Raw genomic sequence first — 14,716 nt, 5'->3', positions numbered from 1 at the left:
CACTGTCCGTGGTCACAAGGTGTCACACGCTGTGGGAGTTTAAAAGTCTTTCTTCAGTGTCACTTGTAGCAAGTCCAAAACGAAATCGCATCTCTGCATTCAGTCAAGCAGTGTGGGGTAGACTCCGCTCCACCACACAGGCAACATTTTAATGCGAAAGAATACTTTGTTCTCTACAGCCAGATTTTGACAGCGGTGCAGTGGGAAATTAAGGGACCGTGGTCACAAGGTGTCACACGCTGTGGGAGTTTAAAACTCTTTCTTCAGTGTCACTTGTAGCATGTCCAAAACGAAATTGCATCTCGGCATTCAGTCAAGCAATGTGGGGCAGATTCCGCTCCACCACACAGGCGACATTTTAATGTGAAAGAATACTTTGTTCTGTAAAGTCAGATTTTGACAGCGGTGCAGTGGGAAATGAAGGGACTGTGATCACAAGGTGTCACACGCTGTGGGAGTTTAAAACTCTTTCTTCAGTTTTCCTTGTAGCATGTCCATAACGAAATTGCATCTCGGCATTCAGTCAAGCAAAGTGGGGTAGATTCCGCTCCACCACACAGGCGACATTTTAATGTGAAAGAATACTTTGTTCTGTAAAGTCAGATTTTGACAGCGGTGCAGTGGGAAATGAAGGGACTGTGGTCACAATGTGTCACACGCTGTGGAAGTTTAAAACTCTTTCTTCAGTGTCACTTGTAGCTTGTCCAAAACGAAATTGCATCTCGGCATTCAGTCAAGCAGTGTGGGGTAGATTCCGCTCCACCGCACGGGCAACATTTTAATGTGAAAGAATACTTTGTGTACAGCCAGATTTTGACAGCGGTGCAGTGGGAAATTAAGGGACCGTGGTCACAAGGTTTCACACGCTGTGGGAGTTTCAAACTCTTTCTTCAGTGTCACTTGCAGCATGTCCAAAACGAAATTGCATCTCGGCATGCAGTCAAGCAGTGTGGTGTAGATTCCGCTCCTCCGCACGGGCAACATTTTACTGTAGAAAGAATACTTTGTTCTGTACAGTCAGATGTTGACAGCGGCGCAGTGGGAAATTCAGTGTCCGTGGTCACAAGGTGTCACACACTGTGGGAGTTTAAAACTCTTCAGTGTCACTTGTAGCATGTCCAAAACGAAATTGCATCTCGGCATTCAGTCAAGCAATGTGGGGTAGATCCCGCTCCACCACACAGGCGACATTTTAATGTGAAAGAATACTTTGTTCTGTAAAGTCAGATTTTGACAGCGGTGCAGTGGGAAATGAAGGGACTGTGGTCACAAGGTGTCACACGCTGTGGGAGTTTAAAACTTTTTCTTCAGTGTTCCTTGTAGCATGTCCAAAACGAAATTGCATCTCGGCATTCAGTCAAGCAGTGTGGGGTAGATTCCGCTCCACCACACAGGCAACATTTTACTGTAGGAAGAATTCTTTGTTCTGTACAGTCAGATTTTGGCAACGGTGCAGTGGGAAATTAAGGGACCGTGGTCACAAGGTGTCACACGCTGTGGGAGTTTAAAACTCTTTCTTCAGTGTCACTTGTAGCATGTCCAAAACGAAATAGCATCTCGGCATTCAGTCAAGCACTGTGGGGTAGATTCCGCTCCACCGCACGGGCAACATTTTAATGATAAAGAATACTTTGTGTACAGCCAGATTTTGACAGCGGTGCAGTGGGAAATTAAGGGACCGTGGTCACAAGGTGTCACACGCTGTGGGAGCTTAAAACTCTTTCTTCAGTGTCACTTGTAGCATGCCAAAAACGAAATTGCATCTCGGCATTCAGTCAAGCAGTGTGGGGTAGATTCCGCTCCACCGCACGGGCAACATTTTAATGTGAAAGAATACTTTGTTCTGTACAGCCAGATTTTGACAGCGGTGCAGTGGGAAATTAAGGGACCGTGGTCACAAGGTGTCACACGCTGTGAGAGTTTAAAACTCTTCAGTGTCACTTGTAGCATGTCCAAAACGAAATTGCATATCGGCATTCATTCAAGCAGTGTGGGGTAGATTCCGCTCCACCGCACGGGCAACATTTTTTTGTGAAAGAATACTTGTTTCTGTACAAGCAGATTTTGACAGCGGTGCAGTGGGAAACTCAGTGTCCGTGGTCACAAGGTTTCACACGCTGTGGGAGTTTCAAACTCTTTTTCAGTGTCACTTGTAGCATGTCCAAAACGAAATTTCATCTCGGCATTCAGTGAAGCAGTGTGGGGTAGATTCCGCTCCACCCCACAGGCAACATTTTACTGTAGAAAGAATACTTTGTTTTGTACAGTCAGATTTTGACAGCGGTGCAGTGATAAATTCAGTGTCCTAATCACAAGGTGTCACACGCTTTGGGAGTTTAAAACTCTTTCTGCAGTGTCACTTGCAGCATGTCCAAAACGAAATTGCATCTCGGCATTCAGTCAAGCAGTGTGGTGTAGATTCCGCTCCTCCGCACGGGCAACATTTTACTGTAGAAAGAATACTTTGTTCTGTACAGTCAGATGTTGACAGCGGCGCGGTGGGAAATTCAGTGTCCGTGGTCACAAGGTGTCACACGCTGTTGGAGTTAAAAACTCTTTCTTTCGTGTCACTTGTAGCATGTCCAAAACGAAATTGCATCTCAGCATTCAGTGAAGCAGTGTGGGGTAGATTCCGCTCCTCCGCACGGACAACATTTTACTGTAGAAAGAATACTTTGTTCTGTACAGTCAGATTTTGACAGCGGTGCAGTGGGAAATTAAGGGACCGTGGTCACGAGGTGTCACACGCTGTGGGAGTTTAAAACTCTTCAGTGTCACTTGTAGCATGTCCAAAACGAAATTGCATCTCGGCATTCAGTCAAGCAATATGGGGTAGATTCCGCTCCACCACACAGGCGACATTTTAATGTGAAAGAATACTTTGTTCTGTAAAGTCAGATTTTGACAGCGGTGCAGTGGGAAATGAAGGGACTGTGGTCACAAGGTGTCACACGCTGTGGGAGTTTAAAACTTTTTCTTCAGTGTTCCTTGTAGCATGTCCAAAACGAAATTGCATCTCGGCATTCAGTCAAGCAGTGTGGGGTAGATTCCGCTCCACCACACAGGCAACATTTTACTGTAGGAAGAATTCTTTGTTCTGTACAGTCAGATTTTGGCAGCGGTGCAGAGGGAAATTAAGGGACCGTGGTCACAAGGTGTCACACGCTGTGGCAGTTTAAAACTCTTTCTTCAGTGTCACTTGTAGCATGTCCAAAACGAAATAGCATCTCGGCATTCAGTCAAGCAGTGTAAGGTAGATTCCGCTCCACCGCACGGGCAACATTTTAATGATAAAGAATACTTTGTGTACAGCCAGATTTTGACAGCGGTGCTGTGGGAAATTAAGGGACCGTGGTCACAAGGTGTCACACGCTGTGGGAGCTTAAAACTCTTTCTTCAGTGTCACTTGTAGCATGTCAAAAACGAAATTGCATCTCGGCATTCAGTCAAGCAGTGTGGGGTAGATTCCGCTCCACCACACAGGCAAAATTTTACTGTAGAAAGAATACTTTGTTCTGTACAGCCAGATTGTGACAGCGGTGCAGTGGAAAATTCAGTGTCCGTGGTCACAAGGTGTCACACGCTGTGGGAGATTAAAACTCTTTCTTCAGTGTCACTTGTAGCATGTCCAAAACGAAATTGCATCTCGGCATTCAGTCAAGCAGTGTGGGGTAGATTCCGCTCCACCGCACGGGCAACATTTTAATGTGAAAGAATACTTTGTTCTGTACAGCCAGATTTTGACAGCGGTGCAGTGGGAAATTAAGGGACCGTGGTCACAAGGTGTCACACGCTGTGGGAGTTTAAAACTCTTTCTTCAGTGTCACTTGTAGCATGTCCAAAACGAAACTGCATCTCGGCATTCAGTCAAGCAGTGTGGGGTAGATACCGCTCCACCGCACGGGCAACATTTTATTGTGAAAGAATACTTTGTTCTGTACAGGCAGATTTTGACAGTGGTGCAGTGGGAAATTCAGTGTCCGTGGTCACAAGGTGTCACACGCTGTGGGAGTTTCACTCTTTTTCAGTGTCACTTGTAGCATGTCCAAAACGAAATTTCATCTCGGCATTCAATGAAGCAGTGTGGGGTAGATTCCGCTCCACCACACAGGCAACGTTTTACTGTAGAAAGAATACTTTGTTCTGTACAGTCAGATTTTGACAGCGGTGCAGTGGGAAATTCAGTGTCCTAATCACAAGGTGTCACACGCTGTGGGAGATTAAAACTCTTTCTTCAGTGTCACTTGTAGCATGTCCAAAACGAAATTGCATCTCGGCATTCAGTCAAGCAGTGTGTTGTAGATTCCGCTCCCCTGCACGGGCAACATTATACTGTAGAAAGAATACTTTGTTCTGTACAGCCAGATTTTGACAGCGGTGCAGTGGGAAATAAGGGACCGTGGTCACAAGGTGTCACAAGCTGTGGTAATTTAAAGCTCTTTCTTCAGTGTCACTTGTAGCACGTCCAAAACGAAATTGCATCTCTGCATTCAGTCAAGCACTGTGGGGTAGACTCCGCTCCACCACACAGGCAACATTTTAATGTGAAAGAAAACTTTGTTCTGTACAGCCAGATTTTGACAGCGGTGCAGTGGGAAATTAAGGGACCGTGGTCACAAGGTGTCACACGCTGTGGGAGTTGAAAACTCTTTCTTCAGTGGCACTTGTAGCATGTCCAAAACGAAATTGCATCTCGGCATTCAGTCAAGCAATGTGGGGTAGATTCCGTTCCACCACACAGGCGACATTTTAATGTGAAAGAATACTTTGTTCTGTAAAGTGAGATTTTTGCAGCGGTGCAGAGGGAAATTAAGGGACCGTGGTCACAAGGTGTCACACGCTGTGGCAGTTTAAAACTCTTTCTTCAGTGTCACTTGTAGCATGTCCAAAACGAAATAGCATCTCGGCATTCAGTCAAGCAGTGTAAGGTAGATTCCGCTCCACCGCACGGGCAACATTTTAATGATAAAGAATACTTTGTGTACAGCCAGATTTTGACAGCGGTGCTGTGGGAAATTAAGGGACCGTGGTCACAAGGTGTCACACGCTGTGGGAGCTTAAAACTCTTTCTTCAGTGTCACTTGTAGCATGTCAAAAACGAAATTGCATCTCGGCATTCAGTCAAGCAGTGTGGGGTAGATTCCGCTCCACCACACAGGCAAAATTTTACTGTAGAAAGAATACTTTGTTCTGTACAGCCAGATTGTGACAGCGGTGCAGTGGAAAATTCAGTGTCCGTGGTCACAAGGTGTCACACGCTGTGGGAGATTAAAACTCTTTCTTCAGTGTCACTTGTAGCATGTCCAAAACGAAATTGCATCTCGGCATTCAGTCAAGCAGTGTGGGGTAGATTCCGCTCCACCGCACGGGCAACATTTTAATGTGAAAGAATACTTTGTTCTGTACAGCCAGATTTTGACAGCGGTGCAGTGGGAAATTAAGGGACCGTGGTCACAAGGTGTCACACGCTGTGGGAGTTTAAAACTCTTTCTTCAGTGTCACTTGTAGCATGTCCAAAACGAAACTGCATCTCGGCATTCAGTCAAGCAGTGTGGGGTAGATACCGCTCCACCGCACGGGCAACATTTTATTGTGAAAGAATACTTTGTTCTGTACAGGCAGATTTTGACAGTGGTGCAGTGGGAAATTCAGTGTCCGTGGTCACAAGGTGTCACACGCTGTGGGAGTTTCACTCTTTTTCAGTGTCACTTGTAGCATGTCCAAAACGAAATTTCATCTCGGCATTCAATGAAGCAGTGTGGGGTAGATTCCGCTCCACCACACAGGCAACATTTTACTGTAGAAAGAATACTTTGTTCTGTACAGTCAGATTTTGACAGCGGTGCAGTGGGAAATTCAGTGTCCTAATCACAAGGTGTCACACGCTGTGGGAGATTAAAACTCTTTCTTCAGTGTCACTTGTAGCATGTCCAAAACGAAATTGCATCTCGGCATTCAGTCAAGCAGTGTGTTGTAGATTCCGCTCCCCTGCACGGGCAACATTATACTGTAGAAAGAATACTTTGTTCTGTACAGCCAGATTTTGACAGCGGTGCAGTGGGAAATAAGGGACCGTGGTCACAAGGTGTCACAAGCTGTGGTAATTTAAAGCTCTTTCTTCAGTGTCACTTGTAGCACGTCCAAAACGAAATTGCATCTCTGCATTCAGTCAAGCACTGTGGGGCAGACTCCGCTCCACCACACAGGCAACATTTTAATGTGAAAGAAAACTTTGTTCTGTACAGCCAGATTTTGACAGCGGTGCAGTGGGAAATTAAGGGACCGTGGTCACAAGGTGTCACACGCTGTGGGAGTTGAAAACTCTTTCTTCAGTGGCACTTGTAGCATGTCCAAAACGAAATTGCATCTCGGCATTCAGTCAAGCAATGTGGGGTAGATTCCGTTCCACCACACAGGCGACATTTTAATGTGAAAGAATACTTTGTTCTGTAAAGTGAGATTTTTGCAGCGGTGCAGTGGGAAATTAAGGGACCGTGGTCACAAGGTGTCACACGCTGTGGGAGTTTAAAACTCTTTCTTCAGTGTCACTTGTAGCATGTCCAAAACGAAATTGCATCTCGGCATTCAGTCAAGCAGTGTGGGGTAGATTCCGCTCCACCGCACGGGCAACATTTTAATGTGAAAGAATACATTGTGTACAGCCAGATTTTGACAGCGGTGCAGTGGGAAATTAAGGGACCGTGGTCACAAGGTGTCACACGCTGTGAGAGCTTAAAACTCTTTCTTCAGTGTCTCTTGTAGCATGTCAAAAACAAAATTGCATCTCGGCATTCAGTCAAGCAGTGTGGGGTAGATTCCGCCCCACCACACAGGCAACATTTTACTGTAGAAAGAATACTTTGTTCTGTACAGCCAGATTGTGACAGCGGTGCAGTGGAAAATTCAGTGTCCGTGGTCACAAGGTGTCACACGCTGTGGGAGATTAAAACTCTTTCTTCAGTGTCACTTGTAGCATGTCCAAAACGAAATTGCATCTCGGCATTCAGTCAAGCAGTGTGGGGTAGATTCCGCTCCACCGCACGGGCAACATTTTATTGTGAAAGAATACTTTGTTCTGTACAGGCAGATTTTGACAGCGGTGCAGTGGGAAATTCAGTGTCCGTGGTCACAAGGTGTCACACGCTGTGGGAGTTTCAAACTCTTTTTCAGTGTCACTTGTAGCATGTCCAAAACGAAATTTCATCTCGGCATTCAGGGAAGCAGTGTGGCGTAGATTCCGCTCCACAACACAGGCAACATTTTACTGCAGAAAGAATACTTTGTTCTGTACAGTCAGATTTTGACAGCGGTGCAGTGGGAAATTCAGTGTCCTAATCACAAGGTGTCACACGTTGTGGGAGTTTAAAACTCTGTCTTCAGGGTCACTTGTAGCATGTCCAAATCGAAATTGCATCTCGGCATTCAGTCAAGCAGTGTGGGGTAGATTCCGCTCCCCCGCACGGGCAACATTTTATTGTGAAAGAATACTTTGTTCTGTACAGTCAGATGTTGACAGCGGTGCAGTGGGAAATTCAGTGTCCGTGGTCACAAGGTGTCACGCGCTGTTGGAGTTAAAAACTCTTTCTTTCGTGTCACTTGTAGCATGTCCAAAACGAAATTGCATCTCAGCATTCAGTCAAGCAGTGTGGGGTAGATTCCGCTCCTCCGCACGGGCAACATTTTACTGTAGAAAGAACACTTTGTTCTGTAGAGTCAGATTTTGACAGCGGTGCAGTGGGAAATTCACTGTCCGTGTTCACAAGGTGTCACACGCTGTGGGAGTTTAAAACTCTTTCTTTAGTGTCACTTGTAGCATGTCCAAAACGAAATTGCATCTCTGCATTCAGTAAAGCAGTGTGGGGTAGATTCCGCTCCACCGCACGGGCAATATTTTACTGTAGAAAGAATACTTTGTTCTGTACAGCCAGATTTTGACAGCGGTGGAGTGGGAAATTAAGGGACCGTGGTCACAAGGTGTCACACGCTGTGGGAGTTTAAAACTCTTTCTTCAGTGTCACTTGTAGCAGGTCCAAAACGAAATTGCATCTAGGCATTCAGTCAAGCATTGTGGGGTCGATTCCGCTCCACCACACAGGCAACATATTGCTGTAGAAAGAATACTTTGTTCTGTACAGTCAGATTTTGGCAGCGGTGCAGTGGGAAATTAAGGGACCGTGGTCACGAGGTGTCACACCCTGTGGGAGTTTAAAACTCTCTCTTCAGTGTCACTTGTAGCATGTCCAAAACGAAATTGCATCTCGGCATTCAGTCAAGCAGTGTGGGGTAGATTCCGCTCCACCACACAGGCAACATTTTAATGTGAAAGAATACATTGTGTACAGCCAGATTTTGACAGCGGTGCAGTGGGAAATTAAGGGACCGTGGTCACAAGGTGTCACACGCTGTGAGAGCTTAAAACTCTTTCTTCAGTGTCTCTTGTAGCATGTCAAAAACAAAATTGCATCTCGGCATTCAGTCAAGCAGTGTGGGGTAGATTCCGCCCCACCACACAGGCAACATTTTACTGTAGAAAGAATACTTTGTTCTGTACAGCCAGATTGTGACAGCGGTGCAGTGGAAAATTCAGTGTCCGTGGTCACAAGGTGTCACACGCTGTGGGAGATTAAAACTCTTTCTTCAGTGTCACTTGTAGCATGTCCAAAACGAAATTGCATCTCGGCATTCAGTCAAGCAGTGTGGGGTAGATTCCGCTCCACCGCACGGGCAACATTTTATTGTGAAAGAATACTTTGTTCTGTACAGGCAGATTTTGACAGCGGTGCAGTGGGAAATTCAGTGTCCGTGGTCACAAGGTGTCACACGCTGTGGGAGTTTCAAACTCTTTTTCAGTGTCACTTGTAGCATGTCCAAAACGAAATTTCATCTCGGCATTCAGGGAAGCAGTGTGGCGTAGATTCCGCTCCACAACACAGGCAACATTTTACTGCAGAAAGAATACTTTGTTCTGTACAGTCAGATTTTGACAGCGGTGCAGTGGGAAATTCAGTGTCCTAATCACAAGGTGTCACACGTTGTGGGAGTTTAAAACTCTGTCTTCAGGGTCACTTGTAGCATGTCCAAATCGAAATTGCATCTCGGCATTCAGTCAAGCAGTGTGGGGTAGATTCCGCTCCCCCGCACGGGCAACATTTTATTGTGAAAGAATACTTTGTTCTGTACAGTCAGATGTTGACAGCGGTGCAGTGGGAAATTCAGTGTCCGTGGTCACAAGGTGTCACGCGCTGTTGGAGTTAAAAACTCTTTCTTTCGTGTCACTTGTAGCATGTCCAAAACGAAATTGCATCTCAGCATTCAGTCAAGCAGTGTGGGGTAGATTCCGCTCCTCCGCACGGGCAACATTTTACTGTAGAAAGAACACTTTGTTCTGTAGAGTCAGATTTTGACAGCGGTGCAGTGGGAAATTCACTGTCCGTGTTCACAAGGTGTCACACGCTGTGGGAGTTTAAAACTCTTTCTTTAGTGTCACTTGTAGCATGTCCAAAACGAAATTGCATCTCTGCATTCAGTAAAGCAGTGTGGGGTAGATTCCGCTCCACCGCACGGGCAATATTTTACTGTAGAAAGAATACTTTGTTCTGTACAGCCAGATTTTGACAGCGGTGGAGTGGGAAATTAAGGGACCGTGGTCACAAGGTGTCACACGCTGTGGGAGTTTAAAACTCTTTCTTCAGTGTCACTTGTAGCAGGTCCAAAACGAAATTGCATCTAGGCATTCAGTCAAGCATTGTGGGGTCGATTCCGCTCCACCACACAGGCAACATATTGCTGTAGAAAGAATACTTTGTTCTGTACAGTCAGATTTTGGCAGCGGTGCAGTGGGAAATTAAGGGACCGTGGTCACGAGGTGTCACACCCTGTGGGAGTTTAAAACTCTCTCTTCAGTGTCACTTGTAGCATGTCCAAAACGAAATTGCATCTCGGCATTCAGTCAAGCAGTGTGGGGTAGATTCCGCTCCACCACACAGGCAACATTTTAATGTGAAAGAATACTTTGTTCTGTACAGGCAGATTTTGACAGCGGTGCAGTGGGAAATTAAGGGACCGTGGTCACAAGGTGTCACACGCTGTGGGAGTTTAAAACTCTTTCTTCAGTGTCACTTGCAGCATGTCCAAAACGAAATTGCATCTCTGCATTCAGTCAAGCAGTGTGGGGTAGATTCCGCTCCACACACAGGCAACATTTTACTGTAGAAAGAATACTTTGTTCTGTACCGCCACATTTTGACAGCTGTGTAGTGGGAAATACTGGGACCGTGGTCACAAGGTGTGACAGGCTGCGGGACTTGAAAACTCCTGCTTCTGTGTGCTTTGTTGGACGCCCGGAAACAAAATGCATGTGGGCTATCAATCAAGCAGTGTGGAATAGATTCCGCTCGAACGCACACACAACATTTTACTGTAGAAAGAATACTTTGTTCTGTACAGCCACATTTTGACAGCGGTGCAGTGGGAAATACAGGGAGCATGATCACAAGGTGTGACATGATGCGGGAGCTTAAAACTCCTTCTTCTGTGTGCTTTGTTGGAAGTCCCGAAACAAAATTGCATCTGGGCATTCAGTCGATCTGTGTGGGATATATTCCGCTCCACCGCACACGCAACATTTTACTGTAGAAAGAATACTTTGTTCTGTACAGCCACATATTGACATCGGTGCAGTGGGAAATACAGGGAGCGTGATCACAAGGTGTGACATGATGCGGGAGTTTAAAACTCCTTCTTCTGTGTGCTTTGTTGCAAGTCCCGAAACAAAATTGTATCTGGGCATTCAATCAAGCAGTGTGGGATGGATTCCGCTCCACCGCACACGCAACATTTTACTGCAGAAAGAATACTTTGTTCTGTACAGCTACATTTTGACAGCTGTGGAGTGGGAAATACAGGGACCGTAGTCACAACGTGTGACAGGCTGCGGGAGTTTACAACTCCTTCTTCTGTGTGCTCTGTTGCACGTCCCGAAACAAAATTGCATCTCTGCATTCAATCAAGCAGTGTGGGATAGATTCCGCTCCACCTCACAGGTAACAATTTACTTTAGAAAGAATACTTTCTGTGAGAAAAGGAGCGCCAAAACAAGACGACGGACGAAGACAGAATACACAGCACGAGCGCTAACTTCCGACTAAAGGAAAAACACCAAAACCGTGTGGACCGTGTCCTGAGCCTAATGACCGAGCGCATGCGCCAAGGCTCGGAAGCGGAAAAAATTGTAATGAAGAAATTCAAAGGAAAAAAGTATAAGAAGATAAAGGTATTGGAAACTTTGGAATCTCATTTCAGGTTTCGATAAGAATATAGAAGGCTCGCTGACACACAGATCACGCAAAGTAGCTATCTGTGTAGCTTTAAAGATTTCTCTGATGAATTTATCTCTGCTTCTGGGAACGACAGATCATTTATTCAGAAATGGCACGCACCCGCACTCCTTCTGTGCACGGCCATGTTGCTGCCCGTTAATGACTTCATGTTGTTGTGCTCACGAAGCCTTTCGTTGAGGCACCTACCGGACTGTCCCACGTACTGCTTTCCACAGGATAGCCGGATGCTGTACACGATGCCCTCAGTGCATTTAACAAATTTTTCCGGTGACGAATGTTACACTGCGGATAATGGCGACGCTATTCGGCGGGCAGGGTTCTTTTGCAAATGGCACTTAGTTTATCTCGGGCTATAAACTGCTTGCGCCCTGAAATAAAATTTTCGATCCAACGGATTAGGTTGACGGGAATTCCTAATGGTGAATGTTTGTGAAGTAAATGATTATGGGGTACCCGATCAAATGCTTTGGAGTAATCAAGGAATATAGCTTCTATTTGGAGGTTGTCATCCATGGATTCGAACAAATCGTGGCCATGGCTTAGGCGGCTAGACGTCCTGTGCGGGGGCTGTAGCTTTTCGTGTCTCGCGCGTGGGTGATAATAGAAATGATGAAGAAGGCTGAGGCGAGATATGATGCTGCGTGACTCCAGTCATGGAATGGCAAGGGAGTGTTTCAGCGCGGTGACACTGGTTTTCCTTGAGTAGCAAGATGTTATAAATCGGATGGCGCGATTCTGTATGGCTTCAAGGTCAGCGGCGAGGCATGGTTGTGGTGGGTGCCAAATAGATGACGCATTTTTCTAGTTTTGGGCGAATGAATGTTATATATGCTAGTTTTTTTATGTCAGGGGATGCGGCCTTCAAGTTACGGCGCAGGTATCCGAGTGTGCGAGAGGCTTCAGTGCAAATATTCTGAACTTCTGTTACCCATAATAGCGTTATTGTTAGATGGAGGTCAAGATATCTGTAGCAGAATGCGGCGTCAATTAAAAATGAGCCAATAAACTATTTATGCTGATTCACTGTGCGTTTTTTGGTGAACGACATGTATTTGCATTTGTTAATGCTTCAGGAGAGAAGGGATTTATCGCACCAAGAGGAGAGTGTGTCAAGGTCGGACTGAAGCAAAGATGAATCGTTATACGCCCTAATCTCTCTGTATATGACGCAATCGTCGGCAAAAAACCGTAATTCGGAATTGATATTGCAACGGAGGTCATTAATGTAAATTAGAAATAGTAGTTGTGACAGACCGGCGCACTGAGGGACTCCCGATGTTAAATTGGAAAGAGGAGAGTGGCTACCATTTGTAGCAGTGAACTGCTTGCGCCCTGAAATAAAATTTTCGATCCAACGGATTAGGTTGACGGGAATCCGTACTGATGGAAGTTTGTGAAGTAAATGATTATGGGGGACCCGATCAAATGCTTTGGAGTGATCAAGGAATATAGCATCTATTTGGAGGTTGTCATCCATGGATTCGAACAAATCGTGTATGAACTCGGCAAGCTGGGTTTCACATGAACGATGTTTCCTAAAACCATGCTGGTGCGACTAAAGAAAGTGGTTAGATTCAAGATGTGCCATTAGGTTCGTGGATATAATGTGTTCGAGTAATTTTGATGGCACACTGGTTAAAGAAATAGGACGGTAGTTAGAGGCTAATTTGCAGTCACCGGATTTAAAGACTGGGATGATTTGGGCAATTTTCCAATCATCCGGAAGTTCCTCGGATTGCAAAGACTGGGTAAAGTTCAAGTGTAGTATCTGGGCCGAGGTCGCTGATGTGTTTTTAGTAGTTTACTATTGATATGGTCACATCCTGCTGACGAAGACAGTTTTAGAGAATAAATAAGGTTACTGATGCCATTGACATCAACCTGGATCATAGGCATCGCAACTGATGAGTACTATGGTGGAGTTATGGCGGTAGAGTTGCTTACAAGAGAAAACACCGAGACGAAATAACGGTTCAAAACGCTTGCACACTGATCTGCTTCGACTGGTTCTCCATCAGTTCCCATAAGCGCTATTTGGTTCGGGCGAGACCTAAGGGATAGAATGCGCCAGAATTTGCTGGGGTTCGAGTGTAGAATTCTACGTAGATCGGTGGAAAAGACTTTATTTTTTGCAGCAGTTATGCTTTCAATATACTTGTTTGCACATTGATAATATCGGTCCCATGTAGTAGGGGAGTTAGAATTTTGCTGATCGATAAAGGCGCTTTTTCCTGTTTAGGAGACGTTTCAGGCTTGCGGTAAACCACTGGTTGTGATGATCGGACCTAATATTTATTTTTGGAATGTATTTGTTCCTGAGGTTTATCATTGTTGTTTTGTATAATTCCCAGTTATTAATAACTGTTGATAGATAAGACTCGCTGAAATGTTCATAATACCGTGTAAGTTCCGCGTTGATAGCATCGAAGTTCGCTTTATTGTAATTGAAGATTATCTTTTCAGCGGTTGATCTAACTTTCAGCAGTAGTGATATGGAAATGTGTAGAATGGCATGATCACTGAGTCCAGGAAGAGCAGCAGCTACGCCTTTAATGTCTTCAGGACCGCACGTCAGCAAGAGGTCAAGGGTGTTATGCTCTCTCGTCAGAAGTGTTATGGCTTGATGGAGACTTAAATCAAGGGTTAGATCGAGGAATCGCTTGGACTCACTGGAGTGCGATTTACCAGGTACGCTAAGTAGAGGCCAGTTAATCTGGGGAATATTGAAATCGCCAAATAGAAAAATAGATGATTTGGGGTAGTTAACCCTAATATATGCTAAACTAGTGTAGAGAGAGTTGCTGAAAGATGGCCCATAATCGGGCGGCCCGTAACAATTGCCAATTATAGATTTCACAGTTGAGGTATGAACACAAACCCATGATAATTGGAGTACGTCGTCGTGGTACACTAAGGATGATGACAATGTATTTCTTACAGCCATTAGAACGCCACCCCCTCTACGGCTGCTGCCATCACGACGGTGCATGGTGAAGTTAAGGTTAGCGGGAAGCACTTCGTTGTCGAGGGCATCTTCAGTTTACCAGGTTTTAGTTAGAATGATAATGAGCGCGTCAATGTCGTCGATTGAAGCTAAGAAGCTGGTCACGCTTTGGAATTACGCTCCTTCTGTTGGTGAATTCGATATGGATGTCGAGGTAAGATGCAGGACGTCACTTGTGAACATGATTCGTAGCGCGTCATTCACTACCATCGGCGTTGGGAACAGGTGCCGTACATTCTGTCACCGTGTCAGTTGTGGGGTTGTATGTAAAGCACTTTTTTCCAACGTGCAGTTTATCTGGACTTAGTTTGAAGGCAAATTTTTGGGGCGGATGGACTGCAGCAGTTTGGAACGAGCAAAATGAGTTTCAGGG

The 14,716-nt window shown here is 45.4% G+C and overlaps 1 protein-coding gene across 8 annotated transcripts in view; it reads left to right on the top strand.

Moving 5' to 3' along the window:
• The window catches only part of LOC144124442 (glycoprotein-N-acetylgalactosamine 3-beta-galactosyltransferase 1-like), a 611,040-nt gene that overhangs the window by 276,667 nt on the left and 319,657 nt on the right, over window positions 1–14,716 (top strand). The window lies entirely within an intron of this gene.

Source organism: Amblyomma americanum, chromosome 3 (assembly GCF_052857255.1).
Source record: "Amblyomma americanum isolate KBUSLIRL-KWMA chromosome 3, ASM5285725v1, whole genome shotgun sequence".
Lineage (NCBI taxonomy): Eukaryota > Metazoa > Arthropoda > Arachnida > Ixodida > Ixodidae > Amblyomma > Amblyomma americanum.
Note: the sequence above shows the minus strand (reverse complement) of the source record. Positions and strands in the feature narration are given on the sequence as shown.